The sequence below is a fragment of the Nipponia nippon genome, unplaced genomic scaffold (assembly GCF_047370975.1).
Source record: "Nipponia nippon isolate SJK-2023a ecotype South Korea unplaced genomic scaffold, ASM4737097v1 scaffold_1, whole genome shotgun sequence".
NCBI classification, from domain to species: domain Eukaryota; kingdom Metazoa; phylum Chordata; class Aves; order Pelecaniformes; family Threskiornithidae; genus Nipponia; species Nipponia nippon.
In genome coordinates, this window is record NW_028262290.1 from 68732944 (window position 1) to 68750454 (window position 17511).

Here is a 17511-nt window from a genome sequence, read left to right on the forward strand (position 1 = left end):
TTCCTGTTCCAACACTGACAGTTAGTCATCGTGACTAATGCTGCCAGGCAATTCAAATTTGCTTAGTCAATGAAGGTAGATAATGTTGACTTGCTTGGGGCCCAGTCCACATTTCTGGTGCATGCTCACCTGAACCTGTCATGCCTGCTGCCAGTTACCCCACAGGATGTTTTCAGGTGCCTGCTCAGATATACCGTTTTCCTCTTCCACTATCAATAGATACTGGCCTGACTGGATCCATGTATCTGAGCAGCCAGTCAGTGTAAGAACAGTCACAAACCAGATAAAAACTGAACAGCAGTGGGGCTTTTTAGGCTCCACAACTATCCTTGCGATGTGCAAGATTGAAAATCCTGCAATGTGAAGCCTGTGTGTCTCTCAGACATTGCAAAGCCCACAGCCCTGGAAGGATTAGATTTAAGCTGGTGCTTTTGTTATAGGCTTGGCTTCTCAAGGTCAGAAGTTTCGTCTGAGAAATAGTCTTTCAGGAAGCTGGCCAAGACACAGAGGCAAACTTGGCACTTGGCTCAAACTAAAAATGTCTCTGTCCATGCCATAAACATCACTGCATGCTCAAGATTGGGCCAGCTGGGCCCTTTTTGCTGACTTTCTCAAGGGCAGCCTTGGCAGGGTGGCATTACTGAAACAGTGTGTCTCAGGTTGCTTAGTACCTTTATGACCTTGCTCAGACATAACTGAAAAAATACTCACAGAGCACTTGCCCCAGCCTCCCTGCTCACAGACACTTTTTGCTCCTTTGTTTGGGGCTTGCCTGGCCTTTGAGAAAGGAGATGGGTACGGGAGTGGGTGCAGGCAGCCTGCAATCTAGTGAACACAGGATACGGCAGGCACAGACAGTAGGGATGTTATGTGAGGCTGCTACCAATGGATCCTAGTTCCTTGCTCACATTTTCCTTTCCTTTCTGTTTCTGCTAGAAGGCATGACTGACTCTCATATACGGGGTAGCCCAAGGAGCTTGTAGAGCCCTTTGTGTGTGGGGCAGTGTGCCTGTGCCAGGCTGGGCATGCCCAAACAGCCTGTGATGTGGAAGTGTGAGAGCAGTTCAGCTTAGGACATTTTCACAGGGCGCAGCTTTATGGTGTCCTAACGTATGTGTGTGGACATAACCACAGCAAACTTTTTACAGTTCTCATTTGGGTATCCCTGCCCTTTGCTGAATTTATTTCTAACTATATCATGTCCTTCACCTCAGCTTCATTCAGTCACTACTGGTCCTACCTTTTCTGCTGTTTCCATTCTTCTTTTCTTTCCATACGCCATGGTTGTGCTTAATAGCCTCCCATTCCCCCCAAGAAAAGCAGTCACGGGTTGATGTTTGTTGCAATAATGCTGTTCAGTTTGTAAATTTTATTCCTTCCTGTCACTTTCATATGTCTTGTTTAATTTAATTGTAAGCTGTTTAAAACATGGGCAGCTTTTTTGTGTTCATACAATGCCTCGCTCAATGTGTCTGTGACCTCGGTAATTACTCAGGTGCAATTATAATAAAGAGTTATTATCAGCTATAATAATTATTATAGGACCAAGAAAAATACAGTCATATCCTTAGTGCATTCCTCTCCGGCTCCTGAGCAATGAATGAGCCTGAACACGGTTGTGTACTCTGCCCTATGTATTGCAGCGATGTTGTTTTGGAAATGTTTTGGAATGTTTGCAATGAACTGTTCAGAAGTTCTCATCCTGATATTAACCCATTGCTGAGCACGGAATAAATCTTACCATTTTATCTTACCTTGTTCTTGTCATCATTATTATGAATATTTCAGAGATGGTTTGAGGATGTCAGCTTAAAATGACCTGTGACTTCTTCAAAACAAATGGTGCAAATATCCATATTATTGTCACAACATATATCTAGTCTAAGGAACTTCAACCTGAGGATGCTATTAGTGCTAAAATATTTACAAGAATTCAAGAGGTGAACAGATGAGTGAATGAAAAAGAAAAAGCGTGAAAAAGAGAATGAAAAAGATTGTTAAGTACAAGGATACTACCTCTGGCTCAGAAGGCTCATGTTGCAAGTTGTTCAAAGCTGGAATGGTGTTTGTGTGAAGTACCACTGTGCAGTCACTATTCTGTTGTGCTTAGGCATCCATTTCTCATTCCCATGAGAGATCGGATATAATTTGTGCCTCTGGTCTGACCTAGTACACCAGTTTTTATATTTTGTTAAATTCTTATGAGAATTGCCTGAGACTTCACATAGGAATAAGAATGTGGTATGAGTATCAGAATCAGGCACTGGTGTTTTTCAGATATGTTTACAAGGCTTAAACATGCCTTTAAAATGACAACTTTTCTGACTTCCTCTGTTAGCCCAGTGTTTCTGATCAATAAAGATGATTTCTGACATATAGCCTACCAATGATGTTGTAAGAGCTCCTTTGTTTACTCATATACTTTGATGAACTACATCATTGTTATGGTACTGGAAAGACAGATAAAGAATTACACTTGCAATACCAGAGATCTGTTAAATTATTTCTTCAGCTTTATACACACCTATAGAGCACACAGAAGGCAGTGGTTTCCAAACCTTTTTGTTTCCTTATATTATCTAATACCAGGGAGCAAATATCATCATTTCCAAGACAGCATGTTCTCACAAGTATATTGAGTATTGTAATTATCTCTTGATTAATAGGCAGGACCCATTATGTAGATTTGAGATGGTCATATTTACTATTGGTTTGATTATAGGTGCAAATAATAGTAATAAGAAATGCCTCATTCATTTTGTGGATATTAGAAGACACTCAGATAGTCACCCGAGGGCTCTACTTCTGCCAGTGATGATGAGTTGTCCTCCTGCTGCTCACACTCTAGTTGTCATTCAGGCACTTTGGCAACTGCTGTAATAGAACAGTTGCAGAAACAAGCAAAGTCTAAAAGAGTCGTTGCAAAGAAAAATAATCACAACTACATTTTATTCAGATTCTTCTACTCTGAAGCGGAGCTGCTTTTGCAGTCAGTAGCTTCCCTGTTGTAGCTGATCCAGCACAAGGCTTTCTAAAGCTGTTATGTTTGCATGGTAATAAGAGTTGTTACTCTACAGAAGAAGTCCCATTGCAGAAAAAAGCTGAGACGCCAAGCTAGAGAAATGGGATCTGCCTTCAAGATAAGTTCAGAATCTCTTCATATGGCAGAGCTGATTATCCTCCATAGTTCTGCTCTTTATACAAAGTGTGACTCCATTTGTCTAAACACAACTTATGAGTAGAGTTGCAAAATTGCTCTGCTGGCATTGCAGGGACTGTAGACCTGCCTCTGAGATCTGAAAATATTAAAAAGCTAAATCATATGGGCAAAAGTAATGTGTCCATGTTTGACTCATTTTGCAGTAAATATGAATTCTATAACTAGGGATGGTTTGCCCACAGATGAGGCTTAAAAAGGTCTGTTTTCAACAACAATGGCAACAAAAAGGTAAAAGCAAAGAATGGTACCTCTTTCAAAAAGCAGTTTTATTTGGCATTGGCCGCTGAAAAATACGAGCTTACAGCCCCACCTTGTCCTGAGGTCTGAGCCCTTACCCAGTGAAGAAACTGTGGGCCAGGAGTCCCAAAGCAATGCTTCTCCCTGTTCTTGTGCTCTGTTCACATGCCAGGCTTTCTCACTTTCTCCAGATAGGCATGCCTCCTAAATTCTGCTCCCACAGTCTGAAATTAAATGTGAATAATTGCTCTGTAAGCACAAAATGTGTTCAGGGTTCTTCCCACATAGGAATTGTGAGAAGCTGAAGGATGCTTAGAGGGGATAGGCTGCTGAGGGCATGAGATTTTTTACATCTGCACAAACTGAATTTTCCAGAGATCATGTTTGGGTGAGCATTTCTAGGAAGAGCAGAAGGTAAGTCTGCAATAGTCCCATCAAATTCTGTGCTTTGCTACAAACTCTAAGGATGTCAAGTTTTAATGAATGATGTACCAGTACATGTATGTGTTTATTCTTTTAATGTACTCAGTGTAGGCAAACGAATGTATCTTCTGAGCCCATTCTCAAAAATTTCTCAAACATTTGTTTATTTTTAAACACTGCGTTACTGATTCTTTTAGCCTTTATACTTGATTTTACTCCTATAAATCCCTTGATTTGAGAGATTACATCCCACCTTACTCTGCTGTGAGAGCTGAATCAAACTCCACATTTATTTACTGCAAAGTTTCTTTAAGATCAGTGAAAGGTTGACTCAAGTCTAAACTGATTGCTTGTAATAGCTAGTTTAGAATTGTTTCTTATCTCAGTGTTTTCTCACTGTGGTTGTCCATGGCTTGCAACATGGCTAAGTCTGAATGCGTGTCAGCTGAGAAGCAGGTAGGCACTGTTACCTTGCTGAACCAATGAGGCTTCCTCACTTTGGATGATTTGGGTTGCAGAACTGTGGTTCTGCACAGTTCCGTGAATTGTGGAGTGCTCTTACCCTAGTAGCATTGGCTACAGATTTGCAGAATCAAGCCCCAGTTCTTTTCTTACTGAAGCATCCAAAGAACAAGCATGTTCTACGAAGCTTTAGGTTGTCTACGTAATAATGAAAAAAAAATGTTGATTAGACTTTAAAAAGTCAGCATATGTCTTTTTCAATGATAAGACAGTATATTTATACCAAAAAGAGAGAAAAATTAGTCAAGGAAAAAACACCTCAAGTTTTAAGATCTGGTTTTGCACATCTGTTATGTTTCCTGGAAAATTTAGATTCTGTAAAGATGAAAGGTTCTTGTTTTATGATTATGACAAAGCTAAGTGTTCATTCTTATTTGAAATAAATCAAAATGAGGTCTCTTCACTACAAAAAGACATGAGGAAGCAGTAGATAATTCAGACATATTTGTACCTATCATGCAAGGGCACCTGGGAAGGTGGGGCAGTCACAGAGGAGATGCGCCTGCTGCGCTGGGCAGGCACTTGTCACCATTGCCTTCTATCCCTTAAGTCACTGTATTCAACCAGGCAGAGAGAGGATAGGGAATCTTCCATATCCTGCATCCTGTCTGCCTGTTGGGCCTGTCCCAAGGAAGGCAGGGTGCAATTCCAGTAGTCTATCTCTCTCTCTTGCACTCCCTGATAACTCCTCAACCTACTCACCTACCTCCTCCTGGAGCTCTGTCACTAAGCGGAGGAGTTCCTCTACCTGGGTGCACCTCCCACAGTTGTGCTCATTGCTGCCACCTGGTACTGGCATAAGAGTACCTGCAGCCTGACACCTGGGCGGTAGCATGTTCCCACCTGCGCTCTGTCTGGGAATCTGCGTCAGTCGTGGTGGGTGCAGAGCTTAGAGAGGCCATGGCTTTCTGCCAGGTGGATACCCTTGCTGCCTGGTCGATCTGGCAGAGCTTCAGCGCCCTTGCTGCATGCCCTTCTGTGCAAATTGCCATGCAAACTGCCACACCATGCCCTTGCTGATGCACCATGCCCTGTTTGCCTGCCCTGTTGGCAGCGCTTCTGGTCACTAGTGCTCCCTAAGGGCTTCTTTTATAGGGGGGGGGGGGGGGGGGGGGGAGGGGCGGGCTTGGCTGTTGTTGCTCCTGGCCCCACTCAGGTCTTGTCAGCCACTGTCGTGTGAGCTGCGGGCTCCCGGTGGCTCTCTGGGCTCCCCCTGAGGTTCTCCTGGTTCAGGAACCCCCCCTGTGGACCGTGCTAGAGTGCTCTGCTGCTGATCCTGCGGTACTGGAGCTGCTCACCTCGGCGACTTGATTTGAATGAGGTCACTGCCATGTCTGGGATTGATGTATTGACTGGTTTCAAAATTTTTAAATATAATTTGACACACAATTAGGTATATTGTAAATCTCTAAATTCTGTAAGTAAAATAATAATAAAAAAACACTTGATGGAATAAAAAATGTTGAAATACAAGAAAATAACATTCCCTTGTAGTTCTCATTTGTAAATGTGACTAGAATTGCTTTACATCTCAGAAACTGATTTAGCAGAAGTTTTGACTTTTAATGGCTTTTAATTTTTTTCATTATCCTGCCCTCCTGTTAAATTTAAACTCAAGAATTTCTGGGACACCTTTCACTTGAACTATAACATTATCAATTGGATGATAGACTGCAGGACTGCCAACGTGTTGATCGATTCCTACACAGATCTATACAGCAGCTGGTTAATACTGGCAGAACGTTCAAGATGAATGAAATGACAGTAGTCAGTGAGCTCTATTACTTTCTTATTTTTCTGGGTCTGTGACTGTAGAAGGGAGGGTTGTCTGTCATACCTCTGCAGTGGTCATTCTATCTCCAAACTCTACTGCTCGAGCTGTAAAAGGGCTGTCACATGTATATGACCAGAAAAGTGGAAGCAGTAGATAAATTCTCAGTGAGTCTTAAATGCACTTGGAAGCTATGCAGAGTGATATTAGAGAAGAGAGGCTAAACACCTCACAAAAGCTGTTTTTTATCATTGCTATTTTGTTTATAAAATGCATCTTAGGATGAAGTAGAACTTACAAATGGTAGGAATGAAATTCGAAGGAGTCATCCTAGTTCCGCTCCTTAAGTCAATACAGATTTTTAAGGGCTGGGTTGCTGTTTAGGATTTCTGCTGTAAAGAGCTTATAGCTGCAAGTCCTGATCTTGCTTTTACTGTGTGTAATTTAGTTTATCGGAAAATACAATATTTCAGACTCCAGTGGATCTCAGGAGATACATAATGTTAAGCATGTATCTGCAGAATTGGGACTTAAATGGATTTCAGGAAGTAGTGCAGAGAAAAAACTAGATGATAGTAGGTGGAGCACACAGCTGATGTGTTTGTTTGTCCACTGGTTGTTTTAAAATCTTTTCCATTTCTTGTTGCTTGGAGTATTGAAAGGGTCCCACCAAAGTCAAAGGGAGATTCAGCACAGATTCTGCTGGTCCTTCTGGACCACCACAAGGTTTTTGTGGGCAGGCTGCCTTTTTCTTTTCCAGATCTTTCTTCTTTCATTAGTACAGTCAGTTATTCCTCATATTTGTCATTTTCACTATTCTTTCCAGTTACTTATTTAAAAGAAAACAAAAACTCCAACCCATTACATTAACAATAAAAAGTACTTGCTCACCCCAGCCCTCAGCGTGTATGAGTAAGTAGTTCAGTCCAGTTCTTTCTTTGTTTTGAAACTCCTCCATCATTCTGATGGGAGGATGAGGATTTGTGGCTGTCCTTTTTCACTTGCCAATGTGGGATCTGGCAGTCTTCATCTATTTCTTTGTAGTTTCTGGAAGTCACCCCAGATTTTCATTCTCATAAATAAAGGAAGGGCCTTTGGGGCTTGAAAATATATGTATATATATACATACATGTATCTGTAAAATTCTTTCAAAGAAGATGAAGATAATGATTTAGGTTGTGGCAGTACCCAAAATAGTGTAACTGCTTTCTTAACAAATATAGACATATTCCTTGCAGAAAAATGGTTGTTATCTGGAATGACAAAGCAGATAAAATGGAAGAGAATTACACAGAAAACCACAGCAAACAAATCATTTGACAAATGTTGTTTCCATTTCTGTTAGGATGGTTACAGTGTATAGGGAAACAGTAGGAGGAATAAAAGAAGAAAAAGAAAGAAAGAAAAGGAGACTGAAGGGAAGTGAGCTTAAAAGATACAGGAGGGCAGGACAGGATAGGACATGGAGGGCTGCAAGGGTGAGGGCTAAGGCAAGAATTCAGTTAGATTTCCAGAGCCATATTTGAATAGATTGTTTTGCTGTAAACCCTCTAAGACAGCTGCTAGATAGCATTCCTCTGCAAGGGTAGACAACAAGAAGTCATATTCCTCACTGTTTCAGAATCCATTAGTAGAAGGCAAAAGTAAATGAATAAGCAAATGAACAATAGTTTTGAGGAATCAGTAGGAGAGACAGAAAATCTTATGTTCTTTGGAAAAAGGGGAATTGGTGTGAGATGGAACACAGACCATCCCTGTCCAGGAGCACGGTATATATAACCTGGTGGTTACAATAAGCCCAGGGAGAGAGACAGTGCAGATTTCAATTCTGTTATGCAGTGGAAGTCTTTTATCGCCTGGGTGGGTCCTCTGCTAGAGGCCCCACCAGACGTGGTCCTTTGGTCACTAGCCAGCTACAAGGCCATAGTATGGCTCTGCATCAGTGCAGTAGAAATATTTGAAACTCAAGTTTGATAAGGGATGCAGTGATCACCAAGAAACATAGTTTACAGTGGACCAGTGTGTTTAGGAATGACTGTTGTAACAAAGAGGCTGTTACAAGAGAGGGGGTCACCAATCTCCTCCAACACCTATGCTTTGTGAAAAAGGGCTGGCTGGGAAAAAAATATTATGTCTTTGAGTATCAGAGATTCACCTGTTTCTCAGAAAACTCTTTCTTAAAACAGGCACAAGTCACACTCTCCTTGATGCTTCCCACTGTGCACTTTCAGCGGCTTCCCAGTAAGCAAGCCAGCTTTTGCTGATCACATTTTTTGCTTCTTCACTTTCTCTGTCTACTGAATTGGAAGCTTCCTGCCTCTCCTTGAGATGGTGAGTATGTCTAGGCTTACCTTTAAAAATCCTACTGGAAGCTTTCAAAGAGGGCTTCTAGAATTACAATGAGGTTCCCTGACATTTCAATTGTTTTTTTTCAGTTTGATGCTTTCTTTCTAGAATATCTTCATATGATGTTATAACTGAGAAAGCGCTTTTCTGTTTGCTTCTTCCCTCCTCAGCTTTAAAATGTGTATCAATCAGTAATACATTTTCTGTTATATTTTAAGTTAGCTAAAATGCAAAATCTCAGGTGGTACAAACTGTTCCCAACAAGATGTGTTCCTATTCCTTTGTTGAATCATTATTCCTGCCTTGCTTTGCTTTATCTGACTTCAGTATAAGTGGCAGTAGCACATCACCTTTTCCTCTGTGATATTGGCTCTTTTGCCCGCTTACTCCATAAAATAAGATAGTAGCCTCTATGAGTAAGTGCAGATGTCCTGGAATTGTACATTTACATTTTGAGATCATGCTGTTAGCTGGAGGGAAAACCTCCTGTTTTGTAGTCATCTAAGGGAAAGTTAGAGTGAATACCCACTACTTAAATCAATAGAGTACTCTGTAATCACCTTGAATAAAAGCTTTTTTTCATTCATGAATCAGAAAAGCACTATTTAGCATTCTTACATTGCATAGTGTTATGTTCTGAAAGCAACTTATCATGAAGAACAAAATAGGTTTTTTTTTCTAAGCCAAACTGATGCCAAATTCGGTTAGCTTTGCTTACGAACCAATGAATTTCCTAGTTCCGGAGTTTTAGGCAAACTTTTTTGTAAAAAGTTTAGTTTAGAAAAGCATTCCAACAGACTTACTCCTTAGTAATTTATAGCCTTTCTCCTACTTAATCTTGCTGAGACAGATACTATGAGCTGAGGCATTCTGCATGTGAATATAGTAGTCATTAACTATCAATCAGTGTTATTCAGTCTCCCCAAAATAGTATTCAACTTCCCTATTACATTACTATAAACAATCATCAGAAATTGAGATAAACATTAGCATATATTAAGTATTGTGCAGGTCCTATCTGTCAAAAAAAAAAAAAAAAGAATCCTAGAAAAGTCTGTATTAAAAATGAATTGCACTTTTTGTTCTTTTGGCTTAATAATTGATTTCATTAAGAGGAATTTCTAGCAAACGCACATACATTTGTATTTTAAATAATTTCCTTATGAGTTTAGAGGAATATAGTATGGTATAGTTAGCACCGTTTGCTTAAGAAAGGGAGAGAACTAGGCTGCAGGAAGACTAAATTTCTTTTAGCATTAGAGAGGATGTTTTTCCTCAGATTAGGAATGGCATGGAAAATTCCTCTTTTATGAAAGCAAATTTGGTGTAAGCCTCTAATACTCTGCTAGGATTCTGGATAATGGGACTTTGTTCCCATTTAGATCAGTCCAGTGATGCTTTACCATTGTGGTCTTTAAAGTTTCTTTTCTGTCTTCGTTGAAATCAGTTTGTCTGGTGTCTTATTCCTTATTCATCCTCTGAATTCGGATTGATTGGCACTTACATTTTCTGCTCAGGGCTTACCTCGAATTAGGCTGAGCATCTAACACTTGAAACCAACATGAGACAGAAATACAATAGGAAAAGAATAGTATTTCAGCTACAGCTCATAGGTACTGAGGTGAGAAAACAGTTCAAGTTGAGCTGGAAATGTGAAATACACTATTTGCAGTGGAAAGTTGGCTTTACTAACTAGCAATATTCATGTTTCCTATGCCAGAAATAAGATAAGTAGCCAAAAGACAAGGGGAAAAATCACTTTTACTGTGTCAACTTGAAACAGAGTTGTTATCAAAATAAAGGAGAAAAAAATGATAAATAAGCTCTTTTCAAAGAAGAATAATTGTGGAAAATAGTGGCTCAGTTGCAAATTTGTTTTCATGCTTGAAAAAAATCATAATTTTTACTAATACTTGTAAAATAGCAGGTACTTACATTTTCCTGGAGATTGCAATGATAGTGTTCATCGTTCCTTTTTTGGTGAAAGTTTTAAAACTAAACAGCAGGCATATGATACCACAGGACCTTACTCCAACTCACATATCTTCTTTAATATGTCTGCCTGAACTGTACAGCTGCCATCACCAAAGCATCAGAGTGCGTGATAGCCCATAAGGCTATGGCTTATTTTTACGATTTTATGACTAAAAATACCTATGCTTGTGGCTTACATACACAATCCTATATGACTGTGTTTCTTCGCTACTGAACACATCTGCCAGAACTCCATCCCTTCCTTCATTGTCCACAGATCAGATGTTTGTGTACCGTTTTTATTCTGTTGGCTTCCTACAGTGGGGGGGGATGCTGGCTACCGTCTGACTTCTGACAGTCTTAAAAAACCTGTCTCCGTCCCTGAGAGAGGTAAAGCAGGTGGCTGCTGTAGGAGCCTGCTTCTGCTTTTAGACGTGACTAATGAGAAATGCTCGGAGCTGAAATGGTGCTACTTCTGCTCTGTTTTCTTTTCCTTTTGTCTTTTCATCCATTCCCAAACTTCTTTTTATATTTCTAATATTCTTGTATGAAGATCAGAAAAATGAGAAAGCTGCTCAAATATCAGTGCCATAGACTACTTTCCCTTGGCAAACTTGGCCAAATGTGACAGAGCATTCTAAAATAATGTAAAAGAAGTAAAAATGTGGTTTTTTGTAAATACTACTGCTGTCTCTTTCACTGTACACGGAGTCCGTGGTACCATACATATTTGTATCAGATCTTTGATATATAACTGTCTATCTTCTAGTTACCCAACACTGTATACTACACTATTTAAGAACAATTTTCATATATAAATTCCTCTTTTTGATATGGTGCTAGTTTTATTCCAATATATTGACTTAGGCTTTGTAAACATGATAGAGAAGCAATTGTTTTCTGTCCAATTAGCTCAACCTTTGCCTTGGCCGTAAAACTTTATGCAAACTATTCCTTGCAGTCTTTTCAGTCCAATGAAACAAAGATAGACTTATAACTCTTAAGGATTTTTTGGCAAACTGCTAACAAGAGCTTTTTAAAAATATAAGACCTTCAGCTGATGGAAAAGTATGAGAGGGAAAAAGAGACTGCAGTCTTGCACAGGCAGTAATGATGACAGCACCATTAATAACATGGATCATTAAAATTTATAAAAAGCTATTCTTAATATAGGATATAAATACATTTCTCAGGCAGAGCTATGAAATTTATAACTTTTTTATTGTCACCAGAGGACCTTCCTAGTGCTCTGCACCCCTCCACTGTCTGCCCTCCATCATAAATCACTGTGTGGTTAATAACCTAAATTACAACTACCAGTTGCATTTACAGAATTAAATATTGACTATGTGAAAATGTTATTACATTTTTACTGATCGGAAGACCACAGAACAGCCCTTCAGGACATGTAGCTGGACAGAAATATCAGTGTAATCTTTGTTAGAAACACAGTTATGGGATGCTTGGTAACAAGTGATAGAGTTTTCAGAAATAGAAAAGAGGTGGTGGAAAGTGAACTCCTTAATTTCATACCAGGCAACATATGTCAGCCAGAGCAAGTTATATATTAAAGGCCACCTCATTTTTGGCTGAGGAGTTTCAAGGCCAAATGTATGAACTAATTTTTAAAGGTAAATCCTTGTGCTGCCAGAGAGGTACATCAGAAAGTCTGATAGCATTGCTTCTCAGGTCTGAGAACTTGGTGAAACTGAGCTGCATGTATGTCAAGTAATGGGGCTGCTGCCAGATTGGTCAGGAGGCTGGCTTAGGTTTTAATACTTCATGAACTGTTTTTCATCCAACTTCATGTCTCTTTTTCTGTTTTCTCATTGGATGAATAATTCCAAGGACCTCTTGAATTTCCTCTTCATCACAACACATGAATTAACATGACTGTTAGAAAAAAAAATAGTTTCATATTAAAATTAATTTAGGATTTGGTCCATGTTATTTACCTGATTAATTGGTTTAATCGTCCTTTAGAATCCCTTGATATCATTTCATTATTAATGCAAATTTTTCACATCATGAAACCAGAGAAAGGAAAGTTACTTCTGAAGTCTCCCAGACATAATTTCTCTGCTGCACTGGAAACAAATCCATGCTCTTGTGCTGCAACACATTTTAATAATTATTTCAATACAACTCAAAGTAATTAATTACTTTTCAATAAATCAGCTATTTGAATATTTTTTTGTCAATTTGAAATCTAAACAAGGAGGTTTTAACTTACCATTTTGACCTGAATTTCCACATAATACCGAAACTTTTATTAGGCATAAGTATTCTTTGTCTCTGCACATTTTCATGCTTATCTCCCAACTGCCTTTGACTTGTCAAGAAATTCTCTTTTATCCTGCTGGTAGACTGACATCAGTACTGAAGGAGGTGTTTCATTTCATGCATAGGTGAAAGGATGATATCCTCTTTCTTTATCATATGGATCTCCCTAAATTGTCCACAGTCTCAAGAACAAATTAGAGTTTTCAGTCTGTAATAGATAGAACCCAAGTTTTGCCTAGCTTAAAGATTTGTAGTGAGCCCTTGCTGCATCTCAATGCAAATCATATGGCAAAATGTCTTCACAGTAATGACTGGGGAAAGATCAGATACTCCATTCCTTCTCCTGTTAAAACTCTTTCTGTGTTGAAAGAAGACGGCAGTTATTCTGAAGAGTCTTCTTGTAGATGTAATTGCAAAAATGCCAGATTTGTAAAGTTTTTCATTTTTCGATTTGATGTCTGACCCTGCTCATAACAGTCCTGGCCACTTGTCAGATGACTTATTAAAAAGAAAATGTCACTTTCCAAAATTTATTCCAGTTTAAGCTGGCATGGAAGTCTGTAGGTGAACCTTTACTACAGAATGGTTTGTTTTGCAGTAATTAATAACTGATAAAGCATTTTCAGAAAGTTTTCCATTTTCTGTGTATTATTATATTTAAGAGTAAATCTTTTTCTTTTCTCTTCAATAACAATGTTGTAATAATACTTGACTTTTTCCAAGTTCTGTAGCACATTAATATGGTTCACTTTTATACCAAGGGACTACGTAAAATCTATTATCATTGAAGGACTTGTCCAAATTTATTCTACTTTGCATGTAGTTCCTGTTAGATCAAATATTGTAGCATTTTGTATCAGTGAAGAGCCTGGTGGAAACGGGTAGCAGCCATGTTTGAGAGAGCAACAGGGAAAGAATTAGAAACATGAGGTGTTGTTGAGTGGTTAGAAATACAGAATTGTGCACAACAACAAGGAATTGATATCTCTCTAGATACATGCAAGAAACAATGAATTATTCTTACCAGAGAGAAGAAATGCTTGCCCTGCTTGAGAGTCTTGCTGTCACACAGTTCTCTGGCTGCATGTATCAGTATGGGAAATCTTCCAAAAGATGACCTTTGTCTCCCGAGTGGCATTTTGTATCTCATTCCTTGAGACACTGACATCTGAAAGTCTCCTTCTTGTTTGCATGGCCAGACCACCTACTTCAGTGTCTGGTAGTATCACAAGAGAAGGATATATTTAGAGAGCAGAAAGAAAAAAAATAGAGGTCAGGAAGAAGAGTAGGAAAAAGATATATAAGGGAAAAGACGACAGCAGAATCATGATTTTCACAAGAAAGGAGATGCCTAGCATTTTAAAGCTCCAGGACATGTCGTGTAGGACCTTCTGGATGGCTCAGTCTAATCAAAGCATCTTTTAGGGCAAGGAATATGCCAGCACCCCCATCTTGAGCCTCAAAATCAAACTCTGCTTCCTTCTCACCAGTTTTTTTAACCAAAGACTATGAAAATGAGTGGTGTACTGAATAGCTGATCTTTTTCACCCAATTAGGCTTAGTATCAGAAACTTTGATCTTCATTAAGCCATTTCTCAGATTTCTTCGAATTACTTGACGTGTCTCAACATGTTATTAGCATTAAGTCCTTATGCTTCTTAGTTTGAATGGATTCAGACTTGAGGTGGGGAAAACAGATCAAAAAAACCTTTTTAGGTATAATAGTGCCTTGCTTTCACGTGTCTTTTAATGTATTATAGAGTCAACAGCTCTGAATTAGGCACCAGTGTTAGGCCAACGAAATGTCTAAATATGGTATTCAGACATTAAGCCTTGTTAGCAGAGTCACCAACACCCCCCCAGAAAAATGTCAGAGGATGCATTGTATCTCAAATCTAATGCTCTTTAGTCTTATGATGGTGGTAGTCATATACCAGCCTAGAGACAGTAATTCAGGGACTAGAGTAATTTCTGTTTGGGTGATCTAAGTTTTGTCTAAGAGAGTTCCAGTTTGCATCTTCCAAAGCAAGTGCCTTAGCCCGCAGGTAAGGGAACATTCATGAGAAAGGTTGCTGCCCACTGATTAGGACTTTCACCTGAGAGGGAAAATACTTCAGCTTTGAACCCTGCTCCAGTGCATGTTTCCATAATTCTAGTGTAGCAGGTATACATGCATCCAGAGCTAGCAGGAAGCTGAGTAACTCTCAACAGTCTACGTTCTGCCCTGCAACACTTAAATATCTCAGTCCTTTTGTAGACCTCTGTCACTGCTGGCTTTTAAAGCAAATGCAAAATGAGACAAAATTCTGAAAACTGTATGTTCTGAACTTGGGGGAGGAGGAAGAGAACAATTGTGTACTTCTGCTCCCCTACTAGGCACAGGTGAAAAGACAGAAGGTCTAAGAACTGTCTTGTGCTGTTTAACTGGGAGGTATAATCATACAAAGGGGCAGGGAACAAAGACTTTTGGATGAAGTATGCCAGTGAAATTACAGCATGCCATACCAATATGAAGGTAGGTTGGGACTTGAAAGGACTTGGGGCTGCCTTCAATTCAGGAGAGGACAGACAGGCAGGACAGCATCTAGAAAGATTTTTGCAGTAAACTGAGTAGCATCACTGTAAGGTTTCTTCAAATCTTGGTTTGGTGTTTGTCCCTGTACAAAAAAAACCCAGAAGGTAAATTTAGGTGTAAATCAGAACCACTCTGACTGTAATAGAGTTTAAAGTACCATATATGACACACTCAGAACATGAAGGATTTCTTATCTTAGAAAAGTGTTTGGACCATTAATTTGGGGTTTTTACTTTTTTTATTTTTCATAGTAGAATGATGATTTTAAAAAGTTAAGAAACTGTAACCCTAAGATGAAGAAAATGAAAACTAACAGAAAAAGCCAAGATTTTTTTCCTGAAACTCACTTTTTCAAATACTCCATGCCCACGTAGTTTTCTTTCAAAAAATGTAACTGGCATGCAGTAATACAATCCATTCTAATATCTTGAATAGCTACTTTTCTGCTTCTTTTTGTCTTAAAAAATTAGTATGTGGGTATTTATATCATGACATTTTTGCTCTTGCTAGAAAATATACTTGTAATGGTGACTGTTAGGAATTCATTGTTCTGCTCTCTGTGCACAGTGGCCTTCAATAGTGGCCTTTAACTGAAAAGTATTGCCAAGACTTCAGCATCAAAAAAATTGGGAAAATTAGAAAATTGGAAAAAACAGATACTCTCATGAGAAAAATTAAGACAGATTTTTTTGTCAGAAGCTTGTCATCTGGTCTCAGGGATGTTTCCCAGCTTACAGACTACTCCATGTGGCCAGGGACATAACTCCACTTCTTCTCTGTATATGCAGTCCAACAACTGCAATTAGTGCTTATGTATTTTTTTTCTGTAGAAAAGTGAGAGGAAAAAAATACTTCATATACAGTTCAAATACATAGACCTACAGAACTATTTAAAGTGCTATGAGATCAGCAAAAAAAATAACAATTAAATAAAGACTAGTGCTATTTACAACATGGTAGAAATTTACCTCACCTTTATGGGATGAAACAGCAACAATACAGCTAGAGGAAAGTTCTGTCTTAGGAGTTTTGGTGCACAGTACCCATTCTTCTTTTCCAACACACAGAAGTCTGGTTTTACAGATGTTGATTATTAGAAAGTCTTTCCTGATATAAATGTAATCAGATTACCTGATTGACTCTTGACAATTTTCCCTTTCTTCTCCACAACTTTCAACAATTCCTCATCTTTTTTTTTTCAATACAAGACATTGACTGTATTCAGCAGACCCTTTCAAAGATAGGTTTTTGACAGATGTTTTTGTTGTTTTCCCCCTACCCTGTCTTTCATATTTGCCCATTAGTGACTTTGTGAAGCTAACGAATCGTCTCAACATCTTTAACACTTTCTTGTACAAGCAAGAATATCTCAGATCAGAGAAATATCTCTTCAAGAAAAATAGATATCCAACAGTAACAATTAAAACCAATGCAGTTCTTACAGTATAGGGATGGAAAAGCCTGTAGAAATAGCTAGTTGATGCTTCACACAACAGTTAATAGCTCATTCACCTCCTGTAAAAGATGCAGAGAATGGGGTATCTATTGGACAGCTGAGCAAAGTCAACTCTCTATTTCATTTGCACAATGGCATCCCATTAAATGGTTTCCCAAATTAATGTTTGTGTCTCTCAGTTGTTATATTCCATCCAAGATGGTACGATGAGCTCTTTGCATGATCAGTAGAGTTTCCCACCACCTGCTCACTTTCAGAGATGAAGGAGGCAAACAGGACCAGCATTCTGCTGATAGGAAGGAAAATATCTACCTAGCAAATGATAGGGAATGCAATAAAAGTTGAAGCAAAGCATCTCTTCTAAGACAGACTATGTGCTGTGGTAAGTCTTTCATAGCTCTTGATAAGCTTGTGATATTGTTCTCAATTCAAAAAGTATCACAGATGGGTGCAGAACACAAAAATAATGCAAAACCTAAGCACAGAGCTTTCAATTACTCCTTGGAGCCCTTCCATAGCTTTTGGAGCCATGTCTTTCTGTATGCACATGTGTGTGTGTGTATATGTGTTTGCATAGAGAAGCATATAACAGGAGAATTACAGAATAAAATCTGTGTATTTGTTTTGCCTTGATTCAGCCTTCCAAATGAACCAGTTAGCTACTAACTCTTTTTATTCCTACCATACAATCTGTGAGAAATTGA